Raw genomic sequence first — 20100 nt, forward strand, 5'->3', positions numbered from 1 at the left:
AATTTTAAGGATTTTTGTTTTATTACGCCAAAGAAGTATAACTTCTTACGTTCATACGTAAGTACACATACACTTTTTTATAGTTTTTTATTCTCTTATTTTAGAAGTTACAAGGGGCGGGGGGATACACATTTTACCACATTGGAAGTGTCTCTCGCGCAAACTTCAGTTTAGATAACTGTTTGGTGCATCTTATGTGAACTGTCAAAATAAAATTATGTCAAATAAATCATGTACAAACTCCACCAGCCAAAGTGGAAGTACCAACTGACAAGTGCTGAATTTTTCTATTTTTTATTTAGTTCTGGATAGAAGAATGTGATATTACGAAAATTGAATCTTTGAAAATAACGGATTTATAAAGAATGTGATATACCTATTTTATTTTATCTCTGTAGAGGTGGAATACTCTTAATGCACACTTTCATAACTTAAGGTGTCTTTTATTCAATTTAATTTTAAAACCATATTTTGTGTTATGTTTGTTTATCATTAGGCTGTTAGTAAGTTATCCCTACTAATGTTATAAATGTGAATGTAAGTTTGTTTGTCACACTTTTACGCCAGAGCTTCTGAACCGATTTTGATAAAATTTGATATAGCTATAGCCTGGAGCTTGGGAAAGGACATAGGATACATTTTATACCGGAAAATCAATGGTTCCCGCGGGAATTGTGAAAAACTGAAATTCACGTCGATGAGTTATAACTATACCAACAGTAGGTTTGGTTTTCCATAGCAATCTTCAAAAAAAGATTCATATAATATGGTGGGAACGGGAGCGAAAACGGGAACCGGAAATGGAATAGGACATGAGATAATAGTCAATCCCAAACTGCTTATTATTTTTAAACACCCTTTATCTACGCGGACGAACTCGCGGGCAACAGCTAGTTTTGTATAAAATTAATAAGCGCATATCGCCGATAAACGTAACGTTTGGCGATTAAATAAATGTAAGTAAAATGTAAATAGATACATGTAAAAAAAATTAAAAGTGTTACGTTGGGTTGCATCATATTAGCTGATATAGTTAAGGTTTAAGTCAAATTTAACGTTAACTTTAATGTTAGACTGACCAATGTGTTGTACCATCGTATCCCTTGCGATTTAAAAAGTGAAATATCAAGTCAATATCGAATATTTTTTTTTACACTTTTGACAGTCGCCATTTAGCTATTAACGGGAACGACCCGTTGTATGCTAAACAAAAATGGCCGCCGCCAGCTAAATTCAAATAAAAACTAATATATTTTGACTTCAAAAGCTTTGCACTTTGTTTTGTGGATCTTAGAGCCAATTAAAAATAGACCTGGTAAAAAATTCTCTCTGGTGTTTTTGTCTAGGGATACGTAGATATTGGCAGTTTTTTGAAGGCTGTATAGGACCATAGAAACACTTGCCGTGTACAAGCGTACACGGGAGCGTATGGGAGGTATTAACAATAGCTATAAGCGGCGAAGATTGAACGGTTGCGGTTAACGGTTAAAATTATGACGTCATCTAAAAATTGGCAAATGTTTCAACACATTCTTTGCTTAACTGGTACTTTAACATGTTTGTTATCGTTAATGTTTGTAGATTGAACCTAGCCTTAAGGTTTAAAGACCTCAGCTTGGGCTCTGCTTGATTCAGTCAGTCACGATAAGTAATTGCATTTTATGTATCATTATCATCATCAGCCGTACGTCCACTGCTGGACAAAGGACTGCTCCAAAGATCTCCACGACGATTGGTCCTTTCCAGCGATCGTGTCAAATCGTCAGTAAATCTGGAGGGGTCCTACCAACACTGCTACGCCATTCGAGAACATTTCTGCCCCTACGGTCATCTGTCTGTCGAACTATGTGCCCTGCCCACTGCCACTTCAGTTTCGTAATCATTTTATGTATAGATTATAAAATTTACTTTATAGAGCCCTCTAGAATTAGTCATAATATAGGAAATCTGTTAAATATAACTACTATATTATCAACACATGCATGACCAAATTAAAAGTAGATCTGAAATCGGAAATAAGAGTTGAATAAAGTGACTGATTAAATTATTGTACAAATATTTGACTTGACAAACAGCATTATCCTGCACGTATAAATTGACGTAGTTTTCCATCGATTTATTTTATTTATTCATTGTTTCAATGCGTTGATTTCATTAACGAATCTGGACTTTCATTTGAATATGATGTCTGATAAATGTCAAATTTTTAAACAATTTACTGATCATCATCATTTCAGCCAGAAGACGTCCACTGCTGGACGAAGGCCCCCCAAAGATCGCCACGACGATCGGTCCTACGCTGCCCTCATCCAACCAACTCCGATGATCTTGACCAGATCGTTGGTCCACCTTGTGGGGGGAATAACCAACACTGCCTCTTCCGGTACGTGGTCGCCATTTGAGGACTTTAATGTCTCTACTCGGCTAAGTCGAGTTAGTAAATCTTTTGTGGGGCGATGTATGCCATTACAATAAGATTCAAGAAAAGGTTACTATAATATAAATTACTTTCTTAATGATACCACAGATTGGGATTGGAGCGACTGCCCTCAGGCTTTTAAATAATAAGTTCAATAATTGTACGAATTGATTGTTGGTTGCGCCCGCTCTTTTTAGGCCGAATGGTTGATAGTTTTTGACTTTCAATAACTAATGTCATACCATTGAATAAAAATATTTAAATATGATAAATAATAAAACATAAATAAAATAAAACCTCAATATTGCATACAAATACAATGGATGCTTTGATTCACATACTTTTTAAGAATAGTAAATTATTTACCAAATTATCAAACCACTTTTTTTAAGGCGAAAGTATTTATTTGAATGCAGAATGGAGCTAGGGAGAGGCTTGAGTTTTATTTAAACAATTTTAGAAGTCCAAGGTAAAATTTCATTAACACCTTCCAATACACACTAAAAAACTTTTCTTTATGGAAGAGGTGGACAAACGAACCTGAAGCTAAGTCATCACCAAGTCAACACCATAGGAGTTATTTATTTTATTGCTGGCCTTTTATAAAGTTATATACAGGGCATCCCAAAGTTATGGGACATGAAGGGAAAGTACCTTAAATATCGAAGATAGGGTATTTTACTGAAAGAAGACTTTATGTTATTTTTAAAAGTTAGTAATTCTGCATTCAGATTTTCTAAAAATTGCTTGCCTCGCCTGGGAATCAAACCGACTTAAATGTAAAAAAAACACCCCTACTTTTATGATGCCAATCGAAAGAATAGCCAAAAACTAATAACTCTTCATAAGTAACATAGTATTTTAAAACAACGTAAAATGTTTGAGTCAAATTTCAAGAAAGTTTCAAAACAATCAAATCTTTCCTCTTTATAATATTAGTATAGGATAAAACTGGACTGGGGAGTAACGCCACAAATCCAGATGGTGGTGATGATATAGCCTGTGGCTTAACATGCGAAGGTTAAATGGGGCAGCAGGAATCAGCTATTCGGAGCACTCCCCGTGATAAATGCGGTAGAAGACACACAATGAATCGACGTCCCTACGTCATGCCAAGTGATCCAGCCGTTCACAATGCACTGGATCCCAGTCAATCCCCGGTCACCTCTTATGTAATTCTTGGTCTTTCCTATTCTATTTACGAACCAGCGAAGCGCAAGTATAGTGGAACGTCGCTATAAACTCACAGCCCGGTGTAAATCAAATCAGGGCCAATTTGCTAATAGATTCTATGAATAGCCGATTAGTAACTAATTAATAATATCACTTATAATGTCTGAACTGAGCCAACTAAAAGCCAATCTAGATATTTTATCCCTGTCTTTGCCAAACATAAAATACATACTTCTATTTCAATGGAGTGCCGCTCGGGATTCTTGAAATACCCAAAAATTCTGAGCGGCACTACAACTGCACTCGTCACCATGAGACGTAAGATGTTAAGACTCATTTGTCCAGTAATATCGCTAGCTACGGCGCCCTTCACACAGAAACACATTACTGCTTCACGGTAGAAATAGGCGCCGTTGTAGTATCCATAAGATAGCCGGCATCCTGTGCGAATGAGCCTCGCACTGGAATTAAGGAAATCAGGAAAATTTGTATTTTTCTTCACTTCTAAGACAGGTAAGTTAAAACTAAATAAAAATAATGTGGTATTCGACTGATCACGTTATTTTCATCTGAACCGCCGAAACCGCTATGTGTCTGTATTTTGAATCTGTAATATATATGTATATATATAAAAATATCGTAAAAAGTAATAAAGTAAGTAAAGGATAAAAAATTTGGTTTAGGATATTCTTGACCTGGCCTTTTTTCAAGACGTCCCTGATTTGATCTCGAAACGTCCGCCTAGGTCTACCCCTTCCAACACTTTCATTCACACTTGACTTATACACTTTCATCGTCAATCGTTCTTTATTCATTTTCTCGACATGGCCAAACCATCTCAGCAGGCCTAACCATGAGGATTTTTTGTAGCCCTTTTTAATTTTTTTTTTTTGATTAACACGAGTGTTACACAAACGTCCGGTTAAATACAATAAAAATGTAACTTGTACGCAAAAATTAAATGTTAAAAGACAGTTACAGTTACACGCGTTTCAATCCTTTAAAAGTGTTTTAGACCATTTTAATATGTATGGTATTGTAGTAAATTATTTTGACCTAACTCGTAGACGTTTCACTTAATAAAACACACACATATCAGCATGAAATTAAGGCGTTTATATTTATTATAATTATTAGAAAGTAAGAATCTAATTTTTTTTTGTTTGTTCAACTCTCAGGTTGTAGCTTCATCTACAGGATCCACTTTACAGTTGATAACCTGCTCAACCCCAACATTTGCATATTAGGAAATTGACTTGAGATGTAGCTCTTGTAAATCTAAACAATTTGTGATGTTTTTAAAGTGATAACCCTCCCTTTTAAGATTAATACACAAATAAAGTTTGAAAAACAAAATTTTATGAGCAGGTTACTACTGTAAATTAGATCCTGTAGATGAAGCTGCAATCTGAGAGTTGAACAAAGCATACAAGATTTTATGACGATAAGTCACTCGAACGGTTAGCTCAGTTGGTTGGAGCACTGGCACGGAACGCCGGAGGTCGTGGGTTCGAGTCCCGCATCGTTCATAAAATTTTGTTTTTCAAATTTTATCTGTGTATAATAATAAATAGCAAACAAAAGTAAATTGCTAAAAAAGCCGTACATATAAAACAATTATATCATCCACGTAGACAAAAATTTTCATAAAAAAATGTTCATAAAATGAAAACAACTGGGCCAAACTATGTAAAATTTCTATGGGACCAAATGGCATCTATTCTGCATCGAACTAAAGAAGAATTACATAAATCGGATCATAAATCTCGGTTATATAAATACTAGGCTAAAAATACTAAATATTTCAGGTTTATGGTTACAAAACTGCTCCTGTGTGACCTTGGAGTGAAGCCTCATCTCGATCAAACCTCTACAATGAAGACTCGGTATCTTTTACACTTGAATCATCTTGACTCTAACTCCCAGAAACCACCTTGACAGTGTGAGATGTAAGGCGAAACTTCTGAACGCATGCGCGAAAGCTATCAACAATTCCAGTCAACTGTGGTTCTTCGAATGCTGAACGTGTTTCGCTTCGACAAGAACAAAACTTCGTAAACCTTATCGGACATTCAAAGTTATATAAAATATATAAATACTGTTTACATTTATTTAAAAGTGTGTTAAGTTTGTTTATTAGTTATTTCTCAACAGTGTTGTGTGTTTAAAGTGTTTTAATATTAATATTAATTGAGGTAATTATTTCATTTGTTAAAAATAAATAATATTTTTGTAGAGTTCATATTATACCGACTCTTTCCTTGATGATGATCAGTCGTGCTCGGGAATAATTGATAATTCGGATGTCCTACATTATACATTATATTATACTTAACTATTTGCCCAGAGCACTATATTTTTCAACATTCTTATAGCATCAGAAATTTATAGCGATATTATCGGTAACCATTATTTAAACATACTAAAAAGCAGTAGAACTTTTAAAGTTTTAATAAGTAAATTGAATGCAAAATTCGTTAAGACAATATTGAATTCGAAAATACGAAAATAAAACCAAAACATATTTAATTAAGTAAATAAGTAGCGCCTATAACAGTAGCAATCAATTTAATCAATCATCAAGCAACTGAGTCGTAACGCATCACAAAACGACCTATGACGTAGGAGTGCGTTTGCATCTTGAATATTTTGGAATGGTGAACTATCGCCTTAAGCACAGTCTTCGCTAATGACAAAGCTAAAAACCAAATAATGAAACTGTAAAATTATATCACGGCTGAGATTCGATCCGCCAACCTCTCGGTGTTTCGGCTTCGCAATCACAATGATTCAACTACTGGTCCAATGATCCTTAAATTTAACTATAATTAGTTAGAAGTATAAATCATTCATCCATAATTTCAACAACTGTCTTACGAATTTTCGATCAGGCCACGTATCCCGACGCGAGTTAAACATTTTATAACCATCACAAGAAAAGTGCTCAACGCCGCTAAAGACGTTTTCACTTCAAAACTAAGGAATGGGGTATCCCTATTGTAATCCTGTAGAAGGGGTTGGTAATTAAAACGCACATAATAAAATATAAATATCTGTATTTTACAGTTTGCACTAATAATTACAATTTGGGTAGACCCCTTAGAATTATTCACAATAAGTAATGCCCGCTCGAACTTAGCGCTGTGACACGACCGTTTACCGTGACAATGCTACCAACCGTTAGTTGACACTGCTGTAGTGCCAAATAAATTCAAATTCAAATATTTTGATTCAAAATAGGATGTGACATCACTGATTGAAAGTCAAAAACTACCACCCATCCCAAAATGAATGCCTCAGGCCTGAGAAGAACGGGCGCAACAAACTCAGCAGGCTCTTTTTTTCATCATAAAATAATATGTTGTACAATTAAAGTAACATTTACAAAGTAACATTGTACAATTAAATATATCATTAAGAAAGTCATTATGTTATAGTAACCTTTACCACACAAACGTTTTTTAACAATTCTTTTGAATAACGTAATAGTTTTGTTTTGAACATTTTCTGGGATCTGTTGTAAAAGCATATACATCGCCCCACAAAAGACTTGCTAACTCGACTTAGCCGTGTAGTAGGCATTATAAGCTTATGTCTGTTCCTGGTCTTAACATGGTGGTTATGACAGTTTCTAGCAAATTCACTTATAACTTACACAAATGAAGTTACCTAAAGATATGAATATTATATGCTATTATAGTTATTTCTAATCAGTGATAATATCTTATGGCAGTTCATGATGTTGGTAGCGCTTCTTAAAACATCAAGCTGACAATCCTAACAGTAAAATTTTATTATTATATTAAACACACAAATGAAATAGCCGTTCAATAATAATTCCCGCATCAATTAAGATTCATCATTATAATTCGGTATAATGTGACTCTCTTACTCCGGTATCGGGTTGGGTCTAATTTTCCGCAGCTCCATTCAAATCTCAGCTTTGAATATTGTATTCCGACCTCAATGCTATTATTTCTGACTTTTGTAGCTTGAGCGAGGGGTGAATTAATGTTTTTTTCAGCTCCTCTACTTCTATCTGTCATTTATACAACCACAATCAGTAATATAAGTACATACTTTATTGAGTCCATACTCTATGGCCTGAAAAGCATTGTTTACCGTACTATAATATCGCCAAAAAAGCATAGTTTTTGTGAAGCCACAGACAACAAAATCTACCTTACCAGGTATGATAGGTTCCTAGGGATATTATTTAATACGTAGTACATCCTATATTACATAGATATTATTTCCATGTTGAAATCATTAGGTATCACCCGCTCTCCGACAACACTTCTTTTAAAGCTTCGCCTAGTATCGGAATACTGGGTCTCGAAATCTCGAGCGATTGCCAATTCCGTGGCCATCTGGAGGGCAAAGCCAAATTGGCTTCGAAGAAGCTGGGCGTCATTAATAGAGCACGGCAATTCTTCAAGCCGGGCCCACATTCTAGCGCTCTACAAGGCGCAGGTCCGGCCACACATGGAGTATTGCTGTCATCTCGGGTCTGGCGCACCCCAGTATTAGCTCGACCCATTTGACCGCGTGCAAGGTAGAGCAGCTCTAAATTGTCGGGGACCTAGTGCTCTGTGAAGGACTGGATCACTTAGCGTTGCGGAGAGATGTCGCTTCATAGTCTTTTACCGCATTTATCACGGGGAGTTTTCCGAAGAGCTGTTTTTATGAGCAGGTTTTGCGGTTTTGAATTCCACCTTCGCAAGACACGCTACAAGTTAGGATATCATCCCCACCATCTGGATGTGTGGCGGTCCTCCACAGTGCGGTTTTCAAGGAGCTTTCTTCCACGTACTACAAAGTTGTGGAATAAGCTTCCTTGTGTGGTGTCTGTCTTGTGACGATACGACCTGGGTACCTTCAAAAAAGCGCATACTCCTTCCTTGAAGGGCGGCAACGCTCCTGTGATTCCTCTGGTGTTGCAAGAGATTGTGGGCGGCGGTGATAACTTAACGACAGGCCCGTACGCTCGTTTGTCCTGCTATTCCATTGTAATGTTAACTTTAGAAAAAAAAACTTGTTAATATCATTTGCCAAGATGCTGCGAGGTATTCTGTGTTTTTCAATTTTCCGCGTTGACTGTATGGGTGTGTGTACCTTTATCATTACTTGAAGTAGAAATAAAAACCACTCACCAGAGGCAGGTACATTTAACATATTTAAGCTCTTCCTCGAAATCTAGTGGTATTTGTTTGTTTAATAAATGAAATGACCTAGTCGTAGAAAAAAATATTAAGTTATTTTATAGTTTTTAGTTTTTGAAGTTGGTTTTCTTAAACGTAGTTGATTTTTAAATCAAACGAAAGTATCAAAAATGTTGACATTAAACACTCCCATACATTTAGTATGAGATTAGTAGAAGTCTTTTATAGAACGAAGTATAAGTTTTAACGATATGGTTCCAGAAAATGTTAAAATAATTATTTTTGAAGTGAAAACTTCTGTAGCGGCAATAAGCACTTTCTTCGGAATGATTACAAAATGTTACACTGGCGTCAGGCCACGTGGCCTGGTCGATAATTCGTAAGACAGTCGTTGAAATTATGGATGAAAGTTGATTTTTCTAAGAGATAAACTTTTTGATGTATAATAATTGTAATAGTTCTGAATTGTTAAATTTTTAATGAAATATAAATTGTCATTTCTGTGTATGATAGCGCAATAAATGAATATTGTATCTAACCACATTAATGGCAGTACTTTTGTAGTGATAAATAAAGCAATTGGTTTTTCCCAACCATTCCAAATTATTCAAAGTTAACACTTCTGCCGGCAGCTTGAGATCTAAGTAAACTCCAAATATTTATTGCATAATGAAAAGGCATAAAAGGCATTTATTTTCTCAAAATTGATTCCTTTAGAATTCTTTTTGATGTCATTTCTGATAACTACTCGATACTACTACCGCTTCGGAAACAAATGGCACTCTGAGAGAGAAGAAGCGGCGCAAGAAACTCTCCCAGCATTCTTTTTTTGCGCTCTTTTCAATAAAAATATACAATATTGTACAATCATTTCTATCGCTATAAAATAATCACAATCTAGTCCCAGGCTGTCCGATCATTTAGATATTCAGCAGTGGAGTAATAGGATTTACGACAGAGTAATTTTTTTATAAAACATTTAAATTTATTTATAGATAATGCCTGAACAGTGGCTGGGACTTTATAATAGAAGTGTATACATTTACCCTTAAGGCTATTATGTATCTTATGAAGCCTACTAGATTTAGTCACAAGCAATCCCTTATTTCTAGTGTTATAATAATGAAAATCACTATTAAGAGCTGAAAGGTGACGATTTTTGTGAACATATATTAAATTTTCATAAATGTACTGACAATGAACAGTCATAATATTTATTTCTTTAAATTTTATTTCGAGAAATTGGTTTATAAAAGCCTATCTTGACACTAGCGACCTTCCAGCTAATCACGGGATAATCTACACATGACACTTTAACATAAAAGCGTATTAAAAACAAAATACTCAGAGTCCACGTATCTCGGTCACTGCTTCATTTAAAAGGTAATTCAACAATTCTTTAAGCCTTAAACAGCACATTTTTCTAGATGTTTCATTATTCGTGTATGAGTCATGTACAGTCAGCTGCATATTGTATCACACCAAAGTATAAAATAATTACTTTAAAAAAAAAACTTACTTCAAACGTTTATTTTGAAACAAAATACATTCACTCAAAAAGTAAACTTTTCCATGTGTGATTATTGAGCGGAAATTTATTCTGTATTCCTGCTGCATAGAATCTCCAAACGCAGAAAGGAGGTTTTGAAACAAAATTAGGTAGGTATTTTACAGCGTAAATCTTTATTGGAGAAGGTGTTACTTTGCGGAAATCCATAATTATCCAAATGATATGAGTTTTCTTTAGTGTTTATTCCGCCAATATTTGTCTTTAAACAATTCGACACGTGTTTCGCCTCTACACGAGGCATCCTCAGGACGTGTTGTCTCGCCAAAATCTGTCACGAGACATCTGGGTTTATTGAATTTTGAAGAAATAATTAATATATACGTATGCCAGTTAATAAACAACACAAATAAAATGTGTAACTAAAATTTATGAACGATGCGGGACACGAACACGCGACCTCTCGGGTTCTGCCTGAGCGCTCCTGAGCCAACTGAGTGTGAATGGATCGTATCTATATCTTGTTCAACTCACAGGTCGCAGGGGATAACCTAGGGAAGGATAAGGGATAAACTATTTTTAATTGAGACCATGTTCGGAAATGTTCTGAAAAACTTCCATCTAAGTGCGGAATTTTCCTTTTTACTCATCCCTATTGTTGGTTTCAAATTCAGTTCAAAATCAAATATTTTTATTCAAAATAGGATGTGACATTACTAATTGAAAGTTAAGAACTACCACGAATTCCAAAAAGTATGCCTCAGACCTGAGAAGAAAGGGCGCAACAAACTCAGCGAAATTTTTTTTTTCATAAAAAATATGGTTACAAAGTAATATCGTATAATTAAACTTATTATTTAATTTATATAAGTTTATGTCTGTTCGTGGTGTTAACATTACGGTTATGACAGTTTCTAGCAAATTCACCTAAGGCGAACAGTAAGCAGAAAACACGCAAACATGGTGTTTTTAGACAAGTTTTGTGGTGAAAGTATAGCAATTCGAGCTATGAACACTACTTAATCCTGTTACACATATCCTTAAGTCTTATTTATAGGTTGCTAATGCTTGCTGTTGGTTATAGTTAACACTGCCGAGCCTTTTTGAACTACCACTACTTTTCTCAGAGCAGCTCGAATTGTCGGGAACCCAGTACTCTGTGAACGGCTGGATCATTTGGCGTTGCGTAGAGACGTCGCTTCATTGTGTGTTTTCTACCGCATCTATCACGGGGAGTGTTCCGAAGAGCTGTTCAACCTGATTCCTGCCGCCGAATTCCACCTTCGCACGACACGCCACAAGTTAGGATTTCATCCCCACCATCTGGATGTGTGGCGGTCCTCCACAGTGCGGTTTTCAAGGAGCTTTCTTCCTCGTACCACGAAGCTGTGGAATGAGCTTCCGTGTGCGGTGTTTCCGGGACGATACGACATGGGTACCTTCAAGAAAAGCGCGTACACCTTCCTTAAAGGCCGGCAACGCTCTTGTGATTCCTCTGGTGTTGCAGAAGAGTGTGGGCGGCGGTGATCACTTAACACCAGGTGACCCGTACGCTCGTTTGTCCTCCTATTCCATAAAAAAAAAAAAAAAAAAAAAGTTATTCTAATAGCTTTTACTTTTTTGTGTAGGTTCAATTATTCAGATTAGTAGTGAATAACGAGGATACTAAGCATATAAACAGTTTTCCACCCAAGAATTTTGAAAATATTGGCTTTGTTACATAGATGGCGGGCCGGCAGCCGTGAACTCATATCGCTCAAGGTCGCTGGCATTTAGTGTCGCCTTAAGTGCCTATGTACATACATTAGATTATCAAGAATTTGTTGAGAAGCAACAGTTGATTCATCAAACCTGGAATCTTTAAGGTATGATTTTCGCACTTATATCGAAATTCACTATTCTCTTCAACATTTGGTGGTTATTCAAATTAAAATCCAAATATTTTTATTCAATAGCATTTAAAATCACTTACTGAACATCAAAAACTACGACCCATTCGAACGCTTACGTCTCAGACCTAAGAAGAAAGGGCGCAAGAAACTCAGCGGTCTTCTTTCTTTTAATAAAAAAGGATTGTGTGGTTTCAAGAAACCACGTTAAAAGTGAAACTTTTTTTCACATTATAGACATTAACCTAAACATTTTTGGAATAATATTCCATTAAGTGTATAAAAATCGCTTTAACAATCTTAATTTTATACTTGGAAAATTGGAATGATAATGGGAAATAATAAAAGTAGACTAAGTCTCCAACTAATATTTTTATTGAACTCTATGTCTTAGCACTGGTTAAAAATATTTATTTATTAAACACTGACAAAAATATACAAAATGGCGTGGAGCACTGACACAAATGAGTAATAGTCTATACCCTACACGGTCAGCTGCTGCGACCTATAGGCGCCGCCCGACCGTCACGCGACATGCAACACACAGACGAAATAGTTTGAGACGATGTAATAAAAGTTTCTCTCTAAAATTTCATTACAATATAATATCGTACAAAATAATATATTATTTAATTGTCTGAGGTAGCTCCTTTCCCAGTCTGTGGTTTAATTAAGAAAGTATTTGTATGTCATAATAACCTTAACCACACAAACGTTTTTAGAGATCCGTAGCCAAATAGCAAAAAGCGGAACCCTTATAGATTCGTCATGTCTGTCTGTTTGTCTGTCCGTGTATGTCACAGCCACTTTTTTCCGAAACTATAAGAACTATACTGTTGAAAATTGGTAAGTAGATGTATTCTGTGTACCGCATTATCATTTTCACACAAAAACAGAAAAAAGAAACAATAAATTTTGGAGGTTCATAGAATATACATAGAACTGAAACTCAAAATTGTTTTTCATCAAACACTTATGTGTGGCTAATTCTTCAAAAATGTATAAATTATTAGAGCACATTTGCACTGTATGATTTTGAACAAATATTTTTTGCCTTTTCCATTTAAATAATTTAATATCGTTTTCCTTTCTATATAACTTTTATATTATGTTACTTGCTGCTACGGAACCCTTCATGGGCGAGTCCGACTCGCACTTAGCCGCTTTTTTAACAATTATTTTGAATTTCGAAACTTTGTTTCCTACATTTTCTGGTATTATGTTGTAAAAATATCACAAGTATAGGTTTATTTTAAACTGACTTAAAAAAAACAAGCAATTTTAGATATATATCTAATATATAAAATTCTCATGTCGCGGTGTTTGTAGTTAAAGTCCTTCGAAACGTCTTGACCGATTCTCATGAAATTTTGAGTGCATATTGGGTAGGTCTGAGAATCGAACAACATCTATTTTTCATCCCCCAAAATGTTAAGGGTGGTCCACGCCATTTTTTTTTAAATTTTTTTGACATTATTTTTTTTAATTTGTTTGATTATGATTCAACATTAAAAAATACATACAACTTCAAATTTTCACCCATCTACGATCTACAGTTACTTTTGTATCACGATTTTACACACACACACACACATACTCACGCCTTGTTCCCGTCGGGGTAGGCAGAGACAATAGGATGCCATTTGCTTCTATCCTTACAAACCTCACGCGCTTCCTCCACATTCATTACTCTTTTCATACATGCTCGCCGGTTGCGGGTGCTTAGCGCCTCTCCTTTTCTCAAAACGTCCCCAATTTGATCGACGAATGTTCTACGAGGTCTCCCGCGACCGACTTGCCCACACACACTTGCCTTATATATTTGATGCGTCATTCTTTCTTCACTCATTCGCTCCACGTGTCCAAACCATTTAAGCATTCCTTTTTCAGTCCTTGTCACAACATCCTCTTTCAAACCACAGCGCGCTCGTATTACCGCATTCGGAATTCTATCAGTCAGTCTTACCCAACACATACTACGCAGTGATCGCGATTTTAATATCGGCAATACAACGTTTGCTCAGCTAGTATATTATAGATTCTTCTCTTGTTTATGATTGTTACCTTAGAACCTAAGTGGATGTAAATACTTCGTAATAAGAGGCCGAAGTAAAAATTGAAATTAAGTTTAGTTTGAAATAGTAGTAGTAATATAGTATGGTGATTAGCTACGAAGTATAATCTGGCTAAGTTTGAAAGCGAACAGTATTTTTTTTTAATAATATCGACACACCTTTACACAAATTATCTTGCCCCAAATTAAGCAAATAGCCTGTGTACAAGACAACCATATATTTAATACAATATACTTACTTAAACATACATAAATACATATACACATACACATAAACATACATAAATAAATATAAACATCCATGACTCGGAAACAAACATCAATATTCATTCAATATCAATATACCGGGATTCGAACCCGGGACCGCTAGCTTAGTAGGTAGGAACGCTAACCACTCGGCTTAATAGGTCGTCAATAGTCAAAGTTACTTGAAATGTAGTGGATTTCGGCTATCTCGCTTTTTTACAAGATTATAGACGTCATTTGTAAATCTTATCTTTCATTGACACGTTTCATACAATCGAGTGAATTGCTTTTTTCTTAAAGAGTTTCGCTAGGCTGCGTAATAGACCCGTATCCCACAAAGTACTATCTTCGCGATTCATTAAGACTACTGGTAATCCAAGCGCTGGCAGCTATTTCAGTCAACGGATCAGCCTAGCTATCCAACGTGGAAATGCTGCCAGTATTCTTGATACGCTTCCCCGTAATGAAAGTTTTAATTTAATGTAATCACAGTATTGTAAATATAGTTATTTGTATAATTAATCCCAGAAGTGAGAGATATCACTTTAAAATAAAAAAAAGTGTTTGTGTGTACTTATGTATGCACGCAAGAAGTTATACTTTTTTGTCTTAAAATTTATTCCTCGTGCTATTCTACGTTTTATAGAAAGAACAATTTTGTAAAAATATTGCAAAGATTTCTTTGACAATTAATTATTAAATATTGAATACGGCTGTATGGGCTTGAATCCTTTGCCTGTCCTTATAATGGACGAAGAAACTTAAAAAAATAACGAATGACGCAAACGTCAGAAAATTTTATGAATTCTACCTATTACTTTTATCTTACAGTGATGCGCGCGCATCTTAAAATTTCACATTCATAAAATAAACTAAAAATTCATTTTACTATTTCATTAAGAGCATTCTGTTTAACAGATATATTTGTATTTGAGTCCATTAATTAAACTATTAACAGTTACTGCGTGACGATGTCCCCACAATCAAAACACGTTTGCCAAATCTAATAAAGTCAACGAGAGTTACACAAATTCATTTGTATTCAAGTACAGTTCTGTTTTGATATCCAAAAATGATTATTACTACCCTCAATATTTCTGGAGAGTCCTGAGGGAGTCGTTCCAACAGATTCATGAAAATAGCGAGAATCCCGAAGATAATCGATCAATGTGGAAATATGTTTAGTGTTCGATAGCATTAATTTAGTGGCTGTTAAGTATTAGTCGAAGTAGTGAACTGTACGAAATATAAGACTTTTTTTAATCTATCTATCTATATATATAAATGAATTGCTGTTCGTTAGTCTCGCTAAAACTCGAGAACGGCTGGACCGATTTGGCTAATTTTGGTCTTGAATTATTTGTGAAAGATAATATATCATAACATCAAGAATTATTTCGTAAAATATGCTCCCTGTTGTTATACTTAAATTGTTTCACAGCAGAACTGTCAAACCGTGCGTCAATAAATTCTCTCATAGAAATTATGTATGGACACACAAAGGAAAAACAAATTTGTTGTTTTTATTTAATTTAGCAGCATTTTCCTACTTATTCACCTTTTAAACCTTCTCTGTACTTCCACAAATAATTACTATTATTAATTCCCCACGCTTTTTACAGTTGCCGTAGAACAGCGGTTATCACATATGCTCGTTGTGCAGAAGGATAAATGCGGTAAAGCTAGGTAAAAATATAAAACAAGTGTATTACTTATCTATTTGCATATTCCCAGCTCGACCACCAAATTGACCAAAGAACTCATATAATTTGTTGATTTATTGCTGACATGTACGATGAATGAATTTTGACGATAGTTAGTGCTGACAGGTTCGACCCTGGGGTACATCTTGATTTTTTTTTTAATTAAAAAAAATACTGCATAAATAAAATAAATAAATAATTATAATTGCATAAGTTGATAAAAAAATGCTATGCAATAGCTTCACCGCGGCAGTCCCCGAGTGCCACACGACTTTTTTTTTATTATATACAGAACAACGTCTGTCGGGTCAGCTAGTATAAAATATATATTAGTGAGTAGAGACATGGACTTTCAAGGCCTCAAGGACAGAGAAACATATTTTCGACACCCTGACATCAGCTGGTCAACTAGATTAATAATATCATTTCATTACACATTATTTTACTAAATTATGGAGAATCTACAGCTGAATACTTAACAATAGATACATGATAAAATAACAGGAAGCAATTTACAGATTCTCACGAGTAGCTAGGTAAAAATATAAAACAATAACACTTGTATTACTTATCTAAATACATATTATCAGCTCGACCACTGAATTGACCAAAGAACACATTTATGAATAAGTCAAAATCTAAATGTTTTAATAATTTGTTGAAGTTATTATATATATGCGGTAAGTATAATAAATAATATTTTCATTGGTTGTATTAAATACCTACCTTATTACAATATTGTTTGTTTTACAAGCGTAAAATAGTATGAGGAATAAATAGTTGTAAAGATTTTTGCTTCGTTATGCCAAAGAAGTATAACTTCTTGCGTGCATACACTAGTACACACACAGTTTTTTTTTTAAAGTTACCATAAAAACTGATTGAATTTATTTATTATATATATTTATTATAATAATTTTGAATCATCCAAATACAATTTTATGACAAAATTTGACTTTGAAAGAAAAGTAGTCAGTCAGATATCATGTCTCTTATCTTCTTTATGGGGTTTAATGGGGATTACTTTGTGGGAAGCAGTTTAGTCTAACTTGAGAGATAAGATAGTTTTTATTTCGATTTGGGACCCATAATAATTTTTATTTCCAACATTTGCTTTGTATGGACATATTTTCTATGAGAGATTATTTGAGGCACTGTTGATGACAGTTCTGCTGTGAATCAATTTCATTATAACAACATTGTGCATATTTGCGAAGTAATTCTTGATGTAAAGAAATATTATTCACAAATTCATAAAAACTGTATTTTACACGCTTTTTATTAGCTTCGACTTTATGTATGTTTGTTTGTGTGTAACCGACTCATTTCGGCGTCATTTTGACCCCCTGTAAACGGCCAGATTTCGTTCAAACTTCGTAGATTTATCGAGGACCGATGTCAATGCATTAATTTGATAAAATTATTCCACTTTTCAATTTGCAAAATAAGATTTTTGTTAATTTATATAATTTTTTCACCTATCGTCGATAAGGCAGGAATTGATGTTCATTTTAAATTTTTCAATCTTTTCAACCAAAGCGTGTTTTATTTATTTTGAAACTATCTTTATAATTTATTGTGTACAGAATTTACCAGTGGGAGGCTTGTTTGCACAGGATGCTGGCTAGATTATGGGTACCACAACGGCGCCTATTTCTGCCGTGAAGCAGTAATGTGTAAGCATTACTGTGTTCCGGTCTGAAGGGTGCCGTAGCTAGTGAAATTACTGGGCAAATGAGACTTAACATCTTATGTCTCAAGGTGACGAGCGCAATTGTAGTGCCGCTCAGAACTTTTATCCTGAGCGGCACTGCATTGTAATGGGTAGGGAGTATCAATTACCATCAGCTGAGCATTACGTCGTACTCGTCTCGTCCCCCATTATTTTCATAAAAAAAAATACGAAATATTTCTTGATGTTATGAAATATTATTGACGAACTCATAAAAAACAGTATTTTATTTATTATGTTTAGAACAACGTCTGTCAGGTTAGCTAGTAGTGTTATAAATATGTCATGTTCCCAGTTAAAGGTTATAATTAGAATTAAGAAATATCAAAAGTCGCGCTAAATTTTATGGTTCTGGTAATCCCAATGGCCGACGTCATAACTCTCACGCACAAAAGCAATATATTGTCAACTTGCCGTAAACGTATTTTAACTAAAATAAATTGTACAGTAGTGCGTAATTATTGGGTTGTTTTATCCAACTTTCTCACTACGCGGAAAATTATAGGGCGCGCCTTGTGTCTAATTATAGAGTAAATATAAACAGAGGAACGAATCTTAATTTAATATCAAATATTAGTCTGCAAGGATAGATTAAGATTTAAAGGCAAAAGCTGGCTTAAGTAGGTATTTATAATATATTGACATGGCATACTATAAGGGTGCCGTAGCCAAAAGGCAAAAAACGGAACCCTTATGGATTCGTCATATCTGTTTGTAACCCCAAAAAATGTAGAACTTTTTGTTTTGTTACCCCACAATTTATTGTTTTTTTTTCTATTTTCTGTGAAAATCTTAATAGACCAGGGTCGATAATTTTTGAAACCAAAAAAAATTACAGTAGGATGAAACTTATTGGTAAAGGACGAGAATATAACAAAAACAAAACTACAAGTCCTATGGCAAAAAGTTAATTGGCAATTTTATTGATTTTCTAATCAATAAACAACAGGTATGAATTCTTTAAAATATGCCTTTTGTTGGACTTAAATTTTCCGAATATTTACAATTGTAATTTATATTTTTTTTACACAATTAGAAAGTTGGTATTTCAACGAACAAAAAGCCCCCAAACTTTTTGAAAAAAGCTGATATTTTGACGTCAGAATTTTCGATTGAAAATTAGGGTGCTTTTTTGATATTAAGTTAAAATAAGGCGAAAAAATAAATATTTTAAATCAAACAAATTACAGTGTACTAGGGACATAATAAGGTAAGTTTTCATCAAATTTTGTAGAAATAATTTTTTTTTTGAAAAAGATATAAATAAAAACCAAAAACTTGGTTTTTTGAATTTTTCACCTAAATTTTGAGGTTATGTGAAAAAAGTGTAATTACAAAAGTTGTAGATCTTAACTTTTTGCCATACGACTTGTAGTTTTGCCGGAAATCGAGATAAACCGTTTTTACCCTAAAACACCCCCCCTTTTCACTTCCTGACCTCAGATCGCCCATAATTTATTTTTACCTTAATTTTTGTTATATTCTCGTCCTTTTCCAATGGATTTCATGCTACTATTATTTTGTTTCACTTTTTATCATTTTCAAAGGCTGGTTACGGTTCATAGAGTAACATCTACTTACCAAGTTTCACCATTAAAGTTCTCATAGTTTCGGAAAATAGTGGCTGTGATATACGGACGGACAGACAGAGAGACATGACGAATCGATAATCGTTCTGTTTTTTTGCCATTTGGCTACGGAACCTAAAAAGCGTTTATGTGGTAAATAGTTGATATATAATTTTTTCGGCAACAGATCAAAATCCTCGATTTATTTAATATTTAATAATTAAATATTATTGTTAAAGTTTGTCTGTAGCAACATACTCTGTATACACACGCACCTTATAAATCATTCACACTTGAAATCATAGTGATTCTTATCTAGTCGAGATTAGGTTTAATTTACATCGGCACGAAATGCTTAGATGCTAATTTATACTAATTCTATTGCGATCGATAGATACATCGACAGCATGGTGATTGAGCGGCTTTTTTGGTTACGATTGTGATTTTTGATTTATATTTAGAATGAATAATGAATCTAACTCGTTAATCGAGTGACGTCAAAGTCTACCTAACGAGAAACGAGTTAGGTTTAAATTACTTTATTCTCATTAAGACCTATTGTCACTTACATGAGAAATAAACATTTAACAATTAAGATAGGCACATACTTACAAAAAATTATTTTGG

General features: G+C 34.4%; 1 protein-coding gene across 1 annotated transcript in view; it reads left to right on the plus strand.

Annotated features, from left to right (window-relative positions):
• The first annotated feature begins 5405 nt into the window (after positions 1–5405).
• LOC126977175 (octopamine receptor Oamb) overlaps positions 5406–20100 on the plus strand; it is a 182993-nt gene continuing 168298 nt past the window's right edge. The window contains exon 1 of the mRNA XM_050825888.1: positions 5406–5787. The gene's annotated coding sequence lies outside the window, so the exon portion shown is untranslated. The remainder of the gene's footprint in view (positions 5788–20100) is intronic.

This window comes from Leptidea sinapis, chromosome 44 (assembly GCF_905404315.1).
Source record: "Leptidea sinapis chromosome 44, ilLepSina1.1, whole genome shotgun sequence".
Taxonomy (NCBI): domain Eukaryota; kingdom Metazoa; phylum Arthropoda; class Insecta; order Lepidoptera; family Pieridae; genus Leptidea; species Leptidea sinapis.